Here is a 17,471-nt window from a genome sequence, read left to right on the forward strand (position 1 = left end):
TTCTAGACAATTCTGTGCTTCCAACTTTGTGCCAACAGTTTGGGGAAGGCCCTTTCCTGTTTCAGCATGACAATGCCTCCGTGCACAAAGCGAGGTCCATACAGAAATGGTTTGTCGAGATCGGTGTGGAAGAACTTGACTGGCCTGCACAGAGCCCTCACCTCAACCCCATCGAACACCTTTGGAATTAATTGGAACGCTGACTGCGACCTCACTAATCAGTGTCCAACCTCACTAATGCTCTTGTGACTGAATGGAAGCAAGTCCCCGCAGCAATGTTCCAATATCTAGTGGAAAGCCTTCGCAGAAGAGTGGAGGCTGTTATAGCAGCAAAGGGGTGACCAACTCCATATTAATGCCCATGATTTTGGAATGAGATGTTCGACAAGCAGGTGTCCACATACTTTTGGTCATGTAGTGTATATGACAACATCACACAGAACAGTGTGATGGAGAGGAGTCGTCGATGGCCTGCTCCAAAGTAGTGATGTGCCTATAATAAGTAGCCAAACAAACACAGCCAAACACTTAAAGGCCCAATGCAGATGTTTTTATAACAATATCAAATAATTTCTGGGGAACAATTAAGTAGGCTACCTTACTGTAATAGCTTTCCATTAAAATGGTCAAATAGATTTTAAGCAAAAAACTCAAACTGAAAACTATCTGTTATTGGCAGAGAGGTTTGGAACTCTCTTTGTTATTAGTCCATTAACCAATTTACCTCATGGTGATGTCACCATGGAAAGCCAAAACTCCCGCCCATGCAAACCTGCTGATTAGAAGGTCCTTTGTAGATAGTATTTTCAACCAGCAACTATCAGGAAATAAGACTGATAATTTGTTTTCATACTTTTACAGTGTTAGTTTCATCAGCTATTGTAATATGAAATAAAACACAGAAAAATCTTGATTTTGACTGCACTGGGCCTTTAACCATTTTCAACTCTTAGAGCTTTTAATTTTATTAAAGACAACATACAGTATATATATATATATATATACATATATGTATATAATATTGTTGATTTTTAAGTTGATTTTTTTTTCTCAAACAGAACAGCATTGTTTGCATTGTTAAAAATAGTGATTCTCAAGACAATGAGAGAGAGAGAGATACAGTAGCCTAGTAGGCCAATGCTCTGAACAGGTGGTCTAAGTAATTAATTAGTTACAGTCATTTGCTACTATGACGATGGACTAGCTGAGCCTACGGGGCAGGCTCTTACCCCAAAGCCTTGTGGTGGTAATAATATGCTATTTTCCTTTCCTAAACTGATAATGAATCCTAATCCTTTAATGCCTGCTGTGTCTGTACTTTTGCTGTGTCTGCACAAGCCATAGCGTATGTACACCCATCAAACAGTAGGCTAGCTAGAGGATCAATTGTAGAGAATGAGAATGTGAAGATTATGCAAGTCAAGACCACATTCATATGATTACATTGGTCACTGTAACTGTATATGCCCGAATCACCTCAAAGAGCTGAAAAGGTTGAAGTGCCAATCCCATCAGCTTCGTCTGGACTATGTTGTTGGAGAATTACGTCAAGTGTGGTGTGTTACTGTAAATGACAACCAGGTAGAGAGACAGAGAGGGAGGGAGGGAATGAGAGAGACAATTGGCAACATAATGAAAGAGAAAGAATCAGGCGAGGTAGAAGGGTAAAAGGCCTATACATTTTACATTTACATTTTAGTCATTTAGCAGATGCTCTTATCCAGAGCGACTTACAGTTAGTAGAGATAAAATCATAGGGTGGAGTGGAGAACAGTGAAACATAAATGAGAGGGGAGGGAAATAGAGAGACAGAGATATTGCGCAAATGTGTACAGTGCAGTACTTCTTGTAGACCCAACCAGAAACTTGCATAGGCCATAGGCATAGCAGTGTATGGTATCCATGACGAGAGTGTCACGGCCGTCTACGGAAGGAGTGGACCAAAGCGCAGCGTTTGTAGCGAACATGACTTTATTAAAGTTAAAGTGCACGAACGAGAAAACAATAAACAATGACGGATAGTGAAGTCCTCAGTACACAGACTGAAACATGGAACAAAAACCCACAACCACAAGGTGAACACAGACAGTTTAAATATGGCTCCCAATCAGAGATAACGAGCCGACAGCTGACACTCGTTACCTCTGATTGGGAGTCACTCGATCAACCAAGAAAACACAACCAAAGACAACCAACCAAAACACAACAAAACGAACACACCCTGGCTCAAAATACAAAGTCCCGGAGCCAGAGCGTGACAGTACCCCCCCCTAAAGGCGCGGACTGCGACCGCGCCTCAAAAACCCCAAACAGGGGAGGGCTGGGTGGGCATTACTCCTCGGAGGCGGCTCCGGCTCGGGCTTGACCACCACCCTTCTTCAATCCCCCGTAGCGCCCCGGTCCGATCTGACCCAGCTGGTAGGATCTGGACTGACGATACGCACCCTAGGCTTGGTGTGGGAGCCGGAACGGACCTCACCAGGCTGACGACTCGCATCCCTGGCTTGGTGCGAGTAGCAGGAATGGGCTGGATCAGGCTGACGGCTCGCACCCTTGGCTTGGTGCGAGTAGCAGGGACGAGCTGGACCAGGCTGACGACTCGCACCCTTGGCTTGGTGCGAGTAGCAGGAACGGGCTGGACCAGGCCGACGACTCGTACCCCTGGCTTGGTGCGAGTAGCAGGAACGGGCTGGACCAGGCCGACGACGCACACCGTAGGCTTTGTGCGTAGAGCAGGGACAGGCCGGGCTGGGCTGTCGACGCACCCCGTAGGCTTGGTGCGTGGAGCAGGAACAGGCCGGGCTGGGCTGGCGACGCACCCCGTAGGCTTTGTGCGTGGAGCAGGGACAGGCCGGGCTGGGCTGGCGACGCACCCCGTAGGCTTGGTGCGTAGAGCAGGGACAGGCCGGGCTGGGCTGTCGACGCACACCGTAGACTTGGTGCGTAGAGCAGGAACAGGCCGGGCAGGGCTGTCGACGCACACCGTAGACTTGGTGCGTAGAGCAGGAACAGGCCGGGCAGGGCTGTCGACGCACACCGTAGACTTGGTGCGTAGAGCAGGAACAGGCCGGGCAGGGCTGTCGACGCACACCGTAGACTTGGTGCGTAGAGCAGGAACAGGCCGGGCAGGGCTGTCGACGCACACCGTAGACTTGGTGCGTAGAGCAGGAACAGGCCGGGCAGGGCTGTCGACGCACACCGTAGACTTGGTGCGTAGAGCAGGAACAGGCCGGGCAGGGCTGTCGACGCACACCGTAGACTTGGTGCGTAGAGCAGGAACAGGCCGGGCAGGGCTGTCGACGCACACCGTAGACTTGGTGCGTAGAGCAGGAACAGGCTGGGCAGGGCTGTCGACGCACACCGTAGACTTGGTGCGTAGAGCAGGAACAGGCCGGGCAGGGCTGGCGACGCACACCGTAGGTTTAGTGCGTGGAGCAGGAACAGGCCGGGCTGGGCTGGCGACGCACACCGTAGGTTTAGTGCGTGGAGCAGGAACAGGCCGGGCAGGGCTGTCGACGCACACCGTAGGCTTGGTGCGTGGAGCAGGAACAGGCCGGGCTGGGCTGGCGACGCACACCGTAGGTTTAGTGCGTGGAGCAGGAACAGGCCGGGCTGGGCTGGCGACGCACACCGTAGGTTTAGTGCGTGGAGCAGGAACAGGCCGGGCAGGGCTGTCGACGCACACCGTAGGCTTGGTGCGTGGAGCAGGAACAGGCCGGGCTGGGCTGGCGACGCACACCGTAGGTTTAGTGCGTGGAGCAGGAACCGGCCGGGCTGGGCTGGCGACGCACACCGTAGGTTTAGTGCGTGGGGCAGGAACAGGCCGGGCTGGACTGGCGACGCACACCGTGGGCTTGGTGCGTGGAGTAGGAACAGGCCGGTCCGTACCGGGAACACACACCACTGGCCTTAACTGGGGATCAGGAACGGGCCGGACCGGACTGGTAACACACATCAGTCTCTCACGCCGTGCCACAACAACTTCCCTCCCTCTACTCGCCAATGGCTCCCGTAATCCGATAGCCTTCTCTCCACATCTCCCTGTGGCAGCCTCCTGCTGCCCAGTCGCCCATGCCGTGTGCCCCCCCCTAAAAAATTCTTGGGGGTGCCTCTCGTCCTTCCGACGATGGCCCTGCTGGACGCCGTTGCTCCTCTCCTGCCAGGTTCTCCCCCTTCATCGCCCTCCGGTACCGGACGGCCTCCTCCTGCGTAATATGTCCCCAGCCGAGGAGGACATCCACCAGCGTTCTCTCCTGCGGGTGTTCCTGTATACGCTGCTTGGTCCTTTTGTGGTGGGTTTTTCTGTCACGGCCGTCTACGGAAGGAGTGGACCAAAGCGCAGCGTTTGTAGCGAACATGACTTTATTAAAGAACGAGAAAACAATAAACAATGACGGATAGTGAAGTCCTCAGTACACAGACTGAAACATGGAACAAAAACCCACAACCACAAGGTGAACACAGACAGTTTAAATATGGCTCCCAATCAGAGATAACGAGCCGACAGCTGACACTGGTTACCTCTGATTGGGAGTCACTCGATCAACCAAGAAAACACAACCAAAGACAACCAACCAAAACACAACAAAACGAACACACCCTGGCTCAAAATACAAAGTCCCGGAGCCAGAGCGTGACAGAGAGTCCCATCCATGTGAAAGGAAAGCAGTAGGGGTTTTGTTAACATGGATGGAGGGAAACAAAGGCAATCGTATGGTGATATGGGTTTATAAGGAAGTGTACAGGAGATGTCATAACCACTGTGACTATTAAAATCTACCGTAACCAGAAACCGTGGACAGAAAGAAGCATTCGCGAAAAACTGAAAGCAAGAACCACCGCATTTAACAACGGCAAGGTGACGGGGAATATGGCAGAATACAAACAGAGTGGTTGTTCCCTCCGCAAGGCAATCAAACAGGCAAAACGTCAATATCGAGACAAAGTGGAGTCGCAATTCAACGGCTCAGACAGGAGACGTATGTGGCAGGGTTTACAGACAATCACGGACTACAAGAGGAAAACCAGCCACGTCGCGGACACGACGTCTTGCTGCCAGACAAGATAAACAAGTTCTTTGCCCGCCATGAAGATAACACAGTGCCACCGACGCGGCCAGCTACCAAGGACTGTGGGCTCTCCTTCTTAGTGGCCGACATGAGTAAGAAATGTAAACATGTTAACCCTCGCAAGACTGCCGGCCCAGACGGCATTCCTAGCCGCGTCCTCAGAGCATGCGCAGACCAGCTGGCTGGTGTGTTTACGGACATATTCAATCTCTCCCTATCCCAGTCTGCTGTCCTCACATGCTTCAAGATGGCCACCATTGTTCCTGTATCCAAGAATGGAAAGGTAACTGAACTAAATGACTATGGCCCCGTAGCACTCACTTCTGTCATCATGAAGTGCTTTGAGAGACTAGTCAAGGATCATATCACCTCCACCTTACCTGTCATCCTAGACCGACTTCAATTTGCATACCGCCCCAATAGGTCCACAGATGATGCAATCGCCTGCACACTGCCCTATCCCATCTGGACAAGAGGAATACCTATGTAAGAATGCTGTTCATTGACTATAGCTCAGCATTCAACACCATAGTACCCTCCAAGCTCATCATCAAGCTTGAGGCCCTGGGTCTCAACCCCACCCTGTGCAATTGGGTCCTGGACTTCCTGACGGGTCGCCCCCAGGTGGTGAAGGTAGGAAACAACATCTCCACTTCGCTGATCCTCAACACTGGGGCCTCACAAGGGTGGGTGCTCAGCCCCCTCCTGTACTCCCTGTTCACCCATGACTGCGTAGCCATGCACGCCTCCAACTCAATCATCAAATTTGCAGACGACACAACAGTAGTAGGCTTGATTACCAACAACGATGAGACAGCCTACAGGGAGGAGGTGAGGGCTCTCGGAGTGTGGTGTCAGGAAAATAACTTCTCTCAACGTCAAAAAAACAAAGGAGATGATCGTAGACTTCAGGAAACAGCAGAGGGAGTACCCCTATCCACATTGACAGGACAGCAGTGGAGAAGGTGGAAAGTTTTGAGTTCCTCGGCGTACATATCACTGACAAACTGAAATGGTCCACCCACACAGATAGTGTGGTGAAGAAGGCGCAACAGCGTCTCTTCAACCTCAGGAGGCTATAGAAATTTGGTCTGTCACCTAAAACCCTCAAAAACGTTTACAGATGCACAATTGAGAGCATCCTGTCGGGCTGTATCACCGCCTGGTACGGCAACTGCACCGCCCACACACGCAGGGCTCTCCAGAAGGTGGTGCGGTCTGCACAACACATCACCGGGGGCAAACTACCTGCCCTCCAGGACACCTACAGCACCTGATGTCACAGGAAGGCCAAAAAGATCATCAAGGACAACTGCAAGATCTCACCCCGTGGGGTCAAAATGATCACAAGAACGGTGAGCTAAAATCCCAGAACCACACGGGGGGACCTAGTGAATGACCTGCAGAGAGCTGGGACCAAAGTAACAAACGCCTACCATCAGTAACACACTACGCCGCCAGGGACTCAAATCCTGCAGTGCCAGACGTGTCCCCCTGCTTAAGCCAGTACATGTCCAGGCCCGTCTGAAGTTTGCTAGAGTGCATTTGGATGATCCAGAAGAGGATTGGGAGAATGTCATATGGTCAGATGAAACCAAAATAGAACTTTTTGGTAAAAACTCAACTCGTCGTGTTTGGAGGACAAAAAATGCTGAGTTGCATCCAAAGAACACCATACCTACTGTGAAGCATGGGGGTGGAAACATCATGCTTTGGGGCTGTTTTTCTGCAAAGGGACCAGGACGACTGATCCGCGTAAAGGAAAGAATGAATGGGGCCATGTATCGTGAGATTTTGAGTGAAAACCTCCTTCCAACAGCAAGGGCATTGAAGATGAAACGTGTCTGGGTCTTTCAGCATGACAATGATCCCAAACACACCGCCGGGCAACGAAGGAGTGGCTTCGTAAGAAGCATTTCAAGGTCCTGGAGTGGCCTAGCCAGTCTCCAGATCTCAACCCCATAAAAAATCTTTGGAGGGAGTTGAAAGTATTGAGAAACTTTTGTTATTGACCAAATAGTTATTTTCCACCATAATTTGCAAATAAATTCATAAAAAATCCTACAATGTGATTTTCTGTATTTTTCTTCCTAATTTTGTCTGTCATAGTTGACGTGTACCTATGATGAAAATTACAGGCCTCTCTCATCTTTTTAAGTGGGAGAACTTGCACAATTGGTGGCTGAATAAATACTTTTCCCCCCCACTGTATATACTGTATTCTATACTATTTATTGCATCTTAGCCTATGCCACTCTGATAATGACATTGCTCATCCATATATTTATATATTCTTATTCCATTCCTTTACTTAGATTTGTGTGTATTAGGTTTTTGTTGTGGAACTGTTAGAAATTACTTGCTAGATATTGCTGCACTGTCGGAACTAGAAGCACAAGCATTTCACTACACTCGCAATAACATCTGCTAACCATGTGTATGTGAACAATACATTTTATTTTATTTTATTTGATATCAGTTGCCAGGGATTGCCCTTGAACTGTGGAAGGTTGATTTTACTCAAATCCAAGCGACAATGTTCAACTTCCCCTAATGGTAATGGTGGGACACAAAGGAGGGTCCTCCATGTGTAGTAAGTTAATAGCCAGGCAGGGAGAGAGAGAATACCCCCTGCCCCTTTTTTCACCATAGGATCCAGTGTCGGGCTGTGTAACAGGATATTGCAGGCTGAGTGGCTGACTTTACAACTAAGATATGTCCATTCATGACCAGGTTTCATCTTCTATTGTGAGCTGAATGGAGCATAACCTGCTTATAGGCCTGGTGACAATAGTGTCAGTGTGATAAATTAAACAAAGCAACAACACAATGTAACAGTGATATATAACACATTTCTAATTGTCACTGGACATTATATTAAATGTGTAGGATTGTTGGGTAGCCTATGAAAGCCCACCTATGCAAAATGCCCCCCACCCCATTTTACAAATGTAGGCCAAGTCTCTACTTTCTGCTCTTTTGATTTCTGAGAGTGAACCATAGGAGAGGACCAAGGGGACACCCACGTAGAGGGACACACACTACCGTGAATAAAGCTTTTTTTCATTCTGGCAATCAGCATCAGCGCAAGGCTTGTCCTGTGCCCTGTTTCCAAGGAGACTTCGTTAGTGAAGAGGGCTGTATTACAGCGTTGTACATTGGGGAAATGAGTGGTCCCCCTCATGCTTTCGCAACAAAGACAAAATTATACCTATTATATATCTTGACTTTGAAGAAGAAAAAACTAGTGCGTTAAAACGTCAGCAAATCGATGAAAGCCAAAGCGCAGACGTGCGAGTTTAGCTGCAAGTGACACTGTTGGTCCGGGATTCGGACCATTTGGAAAGGGAACCTGCTCGTGATGCGATTCTCTCTGAGGAGGTGTTACTTTGAAAAGTAGCCTACTATACATGTAAGTAGGCTTTCAAATATATTCCTTTGAATGTAGCAATTTGGAAGATGATGGCCCTTGCTGATTACAGTAGCGGTTATCTGTTGAGGGATACGGAACGATGCGAGCTGTGATTGTAGCTAATGTCGAAGTAAACGATAGGCTTTATATTATATTGTTTTGTGACTGAATGTGTCACCTATTTGGGATGATTTTATTGCATTATATTAGGATTCTATTGTTGGGAGGGCAACAATTATACAGCCGTTATGCATGCACTGTACAGTAGGGTAGCCTCACCTTTCCACTCATTAGTGCTCATTCCGAGAAAAGGTGACAACAGGAAAAGCTTGCCTTTGTCCATGCCAAGATAAGAGTGTATAAAGACAGGTTATGGGCTCATTGGGCTGACCAGTAGCTCTGTCTTTAATATTTTTGTCCGATGAGTATAATTTGGCTGGGGAGCTGTAGGACCATTTATAGGCTACTTCCATCAGTCTGTGTGGTCTGCTTGTTGTGTCTACCACCTATCTATCTCACACACCCTATCTAGGTGCAGGGAGAAGTGAGAGCTGCAGGAAAGATAATAAACAAAGCAACCTATGCCGCCTGCGTGCCTGTAAATAACTTAAGCGCATTACCTGAATAAAAGGTGTCAGGGCTGGAAACAGCTGCCACACTGAGCTGTAATCTCACCTGGGGAGTTCTGCTTTAGAGCAGCCTGCACTCTGCCATCAATGGTACCAGGGCTGGCTCTAGCCTTTTGGGGGACCATTCACGATTGACAGTGATGATGGCCTATTTTGAAATTTGGGATGCCTAACTTGGGTTTGAGGGTATTAAAAATATAACATTTTCTTGAGACAATATGTGTAGACATAGGCAGACGTTGCAATTGGAGGATGCATTTTATGCATATTCTACTGAACGAAAATATAAACACAGCATGTAAAGTGTTGGTCCCATTTTTCATGAGCTGAAATAAAAAATCCCAGAAATGTACAAAAATGTTGTGCACAAATTAGTTTACATCAATGTTAGTGAGCATTTCTCATTTGCCAAGATAATCCCTCCATCTGACAGGTGTTGCATATCAAGAAGCTGATTAAACAGCATGATCATTACACAGGTGCACCTTGTGTAATGACTCCCGAGTGGCGCAGTGGTCTAAGGCACTGTCGTAGCCGGCCGCGACCGGGAGACTGGGGCGGCGCACAATTGGCCCAGCGTCGTCCAGGGTAGGGGAGGGAATGGCCGGCAGGGATATAGCTCAGTTGGTAGAGCATGGCGTTTGCAACGCCAGGGTTGTGGGTTCGATTCCCACGGGGGGCCAGTATGAAAAATAAAAAAATAACTGTAAGTCGCACTTGATAAGAGTGTCTGCTAAAATGACCAAAAAAATAATAATAATAATTGTGCTGGGGACAATAAAAGGCCACTCTAAAATGTGCAGTTTTGTCACACAACACAATGCCACAGATGTCTCAAGTTTTGAGGGAGCGTTCAATTGGCATGCTGACTGCAGGAATGTCCACAAGAGCTGTTGCCAGAAAATGAATATTCATTTCTCTACCATAAGCCACCTCCAATGTTGTTTTAGAGAATTTGGCAGTACGCCCAACTGGCCTCACAAATGCAGACCACGTGTAACCACGCCAGCCCAGGACCTCCACATCCAGCTTCCTCACCTGCGGGATCGTCTGAGACCAGCCACCCGGACAGCTGATGAAACTGAGGAGTATTTCTGTCTTTAATAAAGCCCTTTTGTGTGGAAAAACTCATTCTGACTGGCTCCCCAGTGGGTGGGTCTGACCCCCAAGTAGGTGGGCCTATGGCTGCACCCATGGCTGCGCCTGTCACGGTTTCGGCCGAGGCTGCCTCTCTCCCTTGTTCGGGCAGGCTTCGGCGTTCGTCGTCTCCGTGTCACGATCGTCTGAGGAAACGGACCAATACGCAGCGCGTGGAGTGAACATGATGACTTTATTTAAATAAAAGCAACCACGAAAACAACAAACAAATGACGAATGTGAAGTCCTACGGTACACTGACCAAAAGGAACAAAAACCCACCATACCCACGAGAAAACACACAGTATAAATATGGCTCCCAATCAGAGATAACGAGCCGACAGCTGACACTCGTTACCTCCGATTGGGAGTCAAAGACCAAACCTAGAAATAAACGTGACAGAAATGCAACCATAGAAAATCACCCAAAACCCAACAAAACACAATACACCCTGGCTCAAATATAAAAGTCCCGGAGCCAGAGTGTCACAGTACCCCCTAAAGGTGCGAACTCCGGGCGCACCAGCATACAGTCTAGGGGAGGGTCTGGGTGGGGCGTCTGTCCATGGTGGCGGCTCTGGCCCAGGTCGTGGTCCCCACCCCACCTTAGTCACTATCCGCTTCCGTAGCCCCCTCCACATGACCACCCCCAACTAAACCCCACTGGATTAAGGGCGGCACCGGACTAAGGGGCAGCACTGGACTAAGGGGCAGCACCGGACTAAGGGACAGTACCTGACTGAATGGCGGATCCTGGCTGGCTGGCTCTGGCGGATCCTGGCTGGACGGCTCTGGCGGATCCTGTCTGGCGGAAGGCTCTGGCTGATCCTGTCTGGCGCGGAAGGCTCTGGCTGATCCTGTCTGGCGGAAGGCTCTGGCTGATCCTGTCTGGCGGAAGGCTCTGGCTGATCCTGTCTGGCGGAAGGCTCTGGCTGATCCTGTCTGGCGGAAGGCTCTGGCTGATCCTGTCTGGCGGAAGGCTCTGGCTGCTCCTGTCTGGCGGAGAGCTCTAGCGGCTCCCGGTCTGGCGGACGGCTCTGAAGGCTCATGGCAGACGGGGCGGCTTTGCAGGCTCAGTACAGACGGGCAGTTCCTGCGGCGCTTGGCAGACGGACAGTTCAGACGGCGTTGGGCAGACGGGCAGTTCAGACGGCGTTGGGCAGACGGACAGTTCAGGCCCCGTTGGGCAGACGGCAGACTCTGGCCGTCTGAGGCGCATCGTAGGCCTGAGTGCGTGGTGCCGGAACAGGAGGTACCGGGCTGAGGACACGCATCTCAGGGCTAGTGCGGAGAGAAGCAACAGGGCTTGCTGGACCCTGGGAACGCACATAACGCCCTAGTGCGGAGAGCCGGAACAGGGCATGCTGGACCCTGGGGACTCACATAACGCCCTAGTGCGGGAGAGCCGGAACAGGGCATGCTGGACCCTGGGGACTCACATAACGCCTAGTGCGGGGAGAAGGAACAGGGCATGCTGGACCCTGGGGACGCACATAAGGCCTAGTGCGGAGAGCCGGAACAGGGCATGCTGGACCCTGGGGACTCACATAACGCCTAGTGCGGAGAGCCGGAACAGGGCATGCTGGACCCTGGGGACTCACATAACGCCTAGTGCGGAGAGCAGCAACAGGACGCACAGGACTCGGGGAACACACAGGAGGCTTGGTGCGTGGTGTAGGCACTGGTGGGAAAGGGCTGGCGACGCGCACCGTTTCCCTGGTGCGAGTGGCCGGAACAGGCCGGGCCGGGCTGGCGACGCGCACCGTATCCCTGGTGCGAGTGGCCGGAACAGGCCGGGCCGGGCTGGCGACGCGCACCGTATCCCTGGTGCGAGTGGCCGGAACAGGCCGGGCCGGGCTGGCGACGCGCACCGTATCCCTGGTGCGAGTGGCCGAACAGGCCGGGCCGGGCTGGCGACGCGCACCGTATCCCTGGTGCGAGTGGCCGGAACAGGCCGAGCCGGGCTGGAGACGCGCACCGTACACTTGGTGCGAGGGGTCGTAACAGGCCGGACCCTACTGGAGGCACACACCACTGGCTCTACCCCGGGAACTGGAACGGGCCGGACCGGACTGGTAATACACCCCAGTACCACTCGCCGTGCCTCTACATCTCCTTTCCCTACTTTGCCCAGTGACCCCCGTAACCTGGTTGCCTCTTGAATTCGCCCCTTCTCTGCCTCCGTCAGCCCTGTGGTAGCCTCCTGCTGCCCAGCCGCCCAAGCCATGTGGGGTTGCCTCTCGACCTTCCGACGATGGCCCTGCTGACACCGTTGCTCCTCTCGCCGTCGCCTCTCCACCGTTTCGCTCCATGGACGGCGATCCATCCCATCCAGGATCTCCTCCCAAGTCCAGGACCCCTTTCCGTCCAAAATCTCCTCCCATGTCCAGGAAGCCTTTGGAGCTGGGTCCTGTTGCCGCTTGACACGCTGCTTGGTCCTTTGATGGTGGGTTTTTCTGTCACGATCGTCTGAGGAACGGACCAATACGCAGCGCGTGGAGTGAACATGATGACTTTATTTAAATAAAAGCAACCACGAAAACAACAAACAAATGACGAATGTGAAGTCCTACGGTACACTGACCAAAAGGAACAAAAACCCACCATACCCACGAGAAAACACACAGTATAAATATGGCTCCCAATCAGAGATAACGAGCCGACAGCTGACACTGCGTTACCTCCGATTGGGAGTCAAAGACCAAACCTAGAAATAAACGTGACAGAAATGCAACCATAGAAAATCACCCAAAACCCAACAAAACACAATACACCCTGGCTCAAATATAAAAGTCCCGGAGCCAGAGTGTCACACTCCGGAATTCTAGCTGCCACCGCTAGATGTTTCATGTTTGTTTGCTTTTGTCTGTTTGTTTACACACCTGTTTCTGTTTTGACGTAATTAGTGTCCTATAAGTTTCTCGTTGTGTTTGTCTAGTGTTGTGTGTGATTGTTTCCGTCAGTGTTGTGTTTTGCTCGGTTGAGCGTATTGTCTCCACTGTGCTGGAGCTTATTTTTGCACTTGTGTGTGCACCGTTACATTTTGTCGCACCTGTTAGTGCGCATTTACCTTCGCCTTCGTGCGGGTTTTGCTGTCGGGCTTAGTTGTCCTGTTGCCTGTGTTGGGCCAGTAATACAGCCTTTGGAACATTCAGTCTGCGTCCTGCGTTTGATTCCTACACTACACCTACAACACGCCCTGACAGAATCACACACCGCAACAATGGAATCAGCAGGAGCCGAAGCAGCCCAGACGAGACTGGAAGCCCAGGTTCGGGACCAGCAAGAGCAGCTCCTGCAGATGGGGACCGCCCTGCAGGAGGTGATTACCACACTCCGAGGCTGGGGTTCGCCTCCACCGCCGCCCGCCCTGCCAGCACCATCGGCCAGCCCGCCCATTCCAGCGCCGGAACCTCGAGGAGTCCGACTATCTCTCCCGAGGGCCTACGACGGGACCGCGGCTGGGTGTCAGGGATTCCTGCTCCAGCTAGAGCTATACCTGGCCACAGTGCACCCGGCACCTTCAGGGCATGAGAGCGTGTCCGCCCTGATCTCCTGCCTGGCCGGAAAAGCGTTGGAGTGGGCCAACGCGGAGTGGAGGAAGATCGACGCCACGACGATTACGTACACCGAGTTCTCCCGCCGCTTCAGGGCGGTGTTTGACCATCCCCCGGAGGGGAAAGCGGCGGGGGAGCGTCTGGTCTTCCTCCGGCAGGGGAGGAGAAGTGCCCAGGAATTTGCGCTCGAATTCCGTACTCTAGCGGCAGATGCAGGGTGGAATGATCGGGCCCTCATCGATCTATACCGATGCAGCCTACGAGAGGACGTCCGTCGGGAGCTGGCTTGTAGGGACACCAGCCTCACTTTCGACCAGCTGGTTGATATGTCCATCAGGCTGGATACCTTGCTGGCTACCCGCGGGACGTCCTGCGGAGGGTCCGTCCATTCCACCCTCCAGCGTCTCCGAGCCTTGTCCTATGGAGCTCGGGGCGCTGGCGCTAGAGAGAGGAGGAGTCGGCAGGCTAGGGGGTCCATCCACTGCACCAACTGTGGTCGGGGAGGACACACCGCGGCTAGGTGCTGGGGATGGCCTCCTAGGGGAGATGACGACAGGTCCCGCACTGGGGATTCCCTCCAGGTGAGTAGGCGCCCCACTCACCCAGAGCTCACTGTTGCCCATTTTTGTATGCCTGTACGTTTTCCACAGGTAGCACCTCATTCCCAGCATAAGGCGCTGGTAGATTCAGGCGCAGCTGGGAATTTTATTGATAAAAAGTTTTGTTTAGCGTTAGGGATTCCCCTCATTCCTGTTGATGTTCCTTTTCCCGTTCACGCCCTAGATAGTCGTCCGTTGGGTACGGGCTTAATCAGGGAGGTCACGGCGCCACTTAGGATGTGTGCGCAGGGGGATCATCAGGAGATGATTCAGCTGTTCCTGATTGACTCTCCTGCGTATCCGGTGGTGCTGGGCATGCCCTGGTTGAGTACCCATAACCCAGCGATTTCGTGGCAGGAGAGGGCTCTGATGGAGTGGTCTGCTCAGTGTGTGGGTAGGTGTTTGGGCGTTTCCGTAGGGGGCTACCTCGGTGGAGAGTCCAAACCAGGTGCCCGCATTGCACGTTCCACCTGAGTATGGGGATTTGGCTATTGCGTTTAGTAAGGCGAGGGCGACGCGGTTGCCACCCCATAGGCAGGGGGATTGTGCGATAAACCTCCAGGCAGGAGCTGCGCTCCCACGGAGCCATGTGTATCCTCTGTCTCAGGAGGAGAAGAAAGCTATGGAGATTTACATAGACGAATCGCTGAGACAAGGATACATACGGCCGTCCACTTCCCCCGCGTCATCGAAGTTTCTTTTTCGTGAAGAAAAAGGATGGTGGTTTGCGTCCGTGCATCGATTACCGTGGTCTCAATCAGATTACGGTGAAGTATAGTTATCCACTCCCGCTGATTGCGACCATGACTGAGTCGTTGCATGGGGCGCGTTTCTTCACGAAATTAGATCTCAGGAGCGCGTACAACTTGGTGCGCATCAGGGAGGGTGATGAATGGAAAACAGCCTTTAGTACCACCTCGGGCCATTACGAGTATCTGGTCATGCCATACGGGTTGATGAACGCTCCATCAGTTTTCCAATCATTTGTGGATGAGATCTTCAGGGACATGCAGGGGCAGGGGGTGGTGGTGTACATTGATGACATTCTCGTGTACTCACCTACCCGTGTCGAGCATGTGGCCCTGGTGCGCAGGGTGTTGCGGAGGCTGGTGGAGCACGACCTGTATGTGAAGGCAGAGAAGTGTCTGTTTTTCCAGGAGTCGGTCTCCTTTTTGGGTTATCAGTTGTCTGCGTCAGGGGTGAAGATGGAGGTAGACCGGGTGTCGGCCGTGCGTAATTGGCAAACACCAACCACTGTGAAGGAGGTGCAGCAGTTTTTGGGGTTTGCAAATTACTACAGGAGGTTTATCCGGGGTTTTGGACAGGTGGCAGCTCCCATCACGTCTCTGTTGAAGGGGGGTCCGGTGCGTCTGCAGTGGTCGGCCGAGGCGGACAGGGCGTTTGGGAGGCTGAAGGACCTGTTTACCTCGGCCCCGGTGCTGGCGCATCCGGATCCCTCTTTGCCGTTCCAAGTAGAGGTGGACGCGTCGGAGGCCGGTTTAGGAGCCGTGCTTTCACAACGGTCTGGCGCGCCACCTAAACTCCGCCCCTGTGCTTTTATTCTAAGAAGCTCAGTCCGGCGGAGCGGAACTATGACGTAGGGGACAGGGAGCTGTTAGCCGTGGTACAGGCTCTAAAGGTGTGGAGGCACTGGCTTGAGGGGGCTCAACACCCTTTCCTCATTTTGACGGACCACCGTAACCTGGAGTACATCCGGGCGGCGAGGAGGCTGAACCCTCGCCAGGCAAGATGGAGTATGTTCTTGACCAGGTTTACTTTTAAGATCACGTACATCCCTGGGTCACAGAATGGCAAGGCAGATGCGCTGTCTCGGCGGTATGACGCGGAGGAGAGGTCCGTGGAGCCCACTCCCATACTGCCTGAGTCGTGTCTGGTGGCACCGGTAGTGTGGGAGGTCGATGCTGAACTCCGAGCGGGCGTGCACGCACCGACCCTAGTCCACCACAGTGCCCGGAGGGTCGGAAGTACGTTCCGCTCGAGGTTCGGGATCGATTGATCTATTGGGCTCACACGTCACCCTCCTCTGGACATCCGGGTATCGGCCGGACAGTGCACTGTCTTAGTGCCAAGTACTGGTGGCCCACGTTGGCAAGGGATGTGAGGGTTTATGTTTCCTCCTGCTCGGTGTGCGCCCAGTGTAAGGCGCCTAGACATCTACCTAGGGGTAAGTTGCTACCCCTGCCCGTTCCACAACGGCCATGGTCCCACCTATCAGTGGACTTTATAACAGACCTTCCCCTCTCCCAAGGGAATACTACCATCCTGGTCGTTGTGGACCGGTTCTCTAAGGCCTGTCGTTTGCTCCCCATGCCGGGTCTTCCTACGGCCCTGCAAACTGCCGAGGCACTGTTTACCCATGTGTTCCGGCACTACGGGGTACCCGAGGACATTGTGGCTGATCGGGTCCCCAATTCACCTCCAGAGTCTGGAGAGCGTTTATGGAGCGGTTGGGGGTCTCGGTGAGCCTCACCTCGGGTTACCACCCGGAGAGCAATGGGCAGGTGGAATGCGTAAACCAGGATGTGGGTAGGTTTCTCAGAACATACTGCCAGGACCGGCCGGAGGAGTGGTCAAGGTACGTTCCCTGGGCCGAGATGGCCCAGAATTCCCTACGCCCTTCCTCCACTAACCTAACTCCATTTCAATGTGTGTTAGGTTACCAGCCGGTTCTGGCACCCTGGCAGCAGAGCCAGATCGAGGCTCCTGCGGTGGATGAGTGGGCGCGGCGCTCGGAGGAGACTTGGAACGCTGCACACGTCCACCTGCAGCGGGCCCTCCGACGTCAGAAGGCGAGCGCTGATCTCCACCGCAGTGAGGCACCGGTGTACGCACCTGGTGATCGAGTCTGGCTCTCTACCAGAAACCTGCCCCTCCGCCTGCCCTGTCGGAAACTGGGTCGGCGGTTTGTAGGGCCATTTAAAGTCCTGAGAAGGTTGAACGAGGTATGTTATAGATTACAGCTACCTGTGGAGTATAAGTGTATTAACCCCTCGTTCCATGTGTCCCTTCTCAGGCCGGTGGTAGCGGGCCCACTCCAAGAAGATGAG

Source organism: Coregonus clupeaformis, chromosome 23 (genome assembly GCF_020615455.1).
Source record: "Coregonus clupeaformis isolate EN_2021a chromosome 23, ASM2061545v1, whole genome shotgun sequence".
In the NCBI taxonomy this organism is placed as follows: Eukaryota; Metazoa; Chordata; class Actinopteri; order Salmoniformes; family Salmonidae; genus Coregonus; species Coregonus clupeaformis.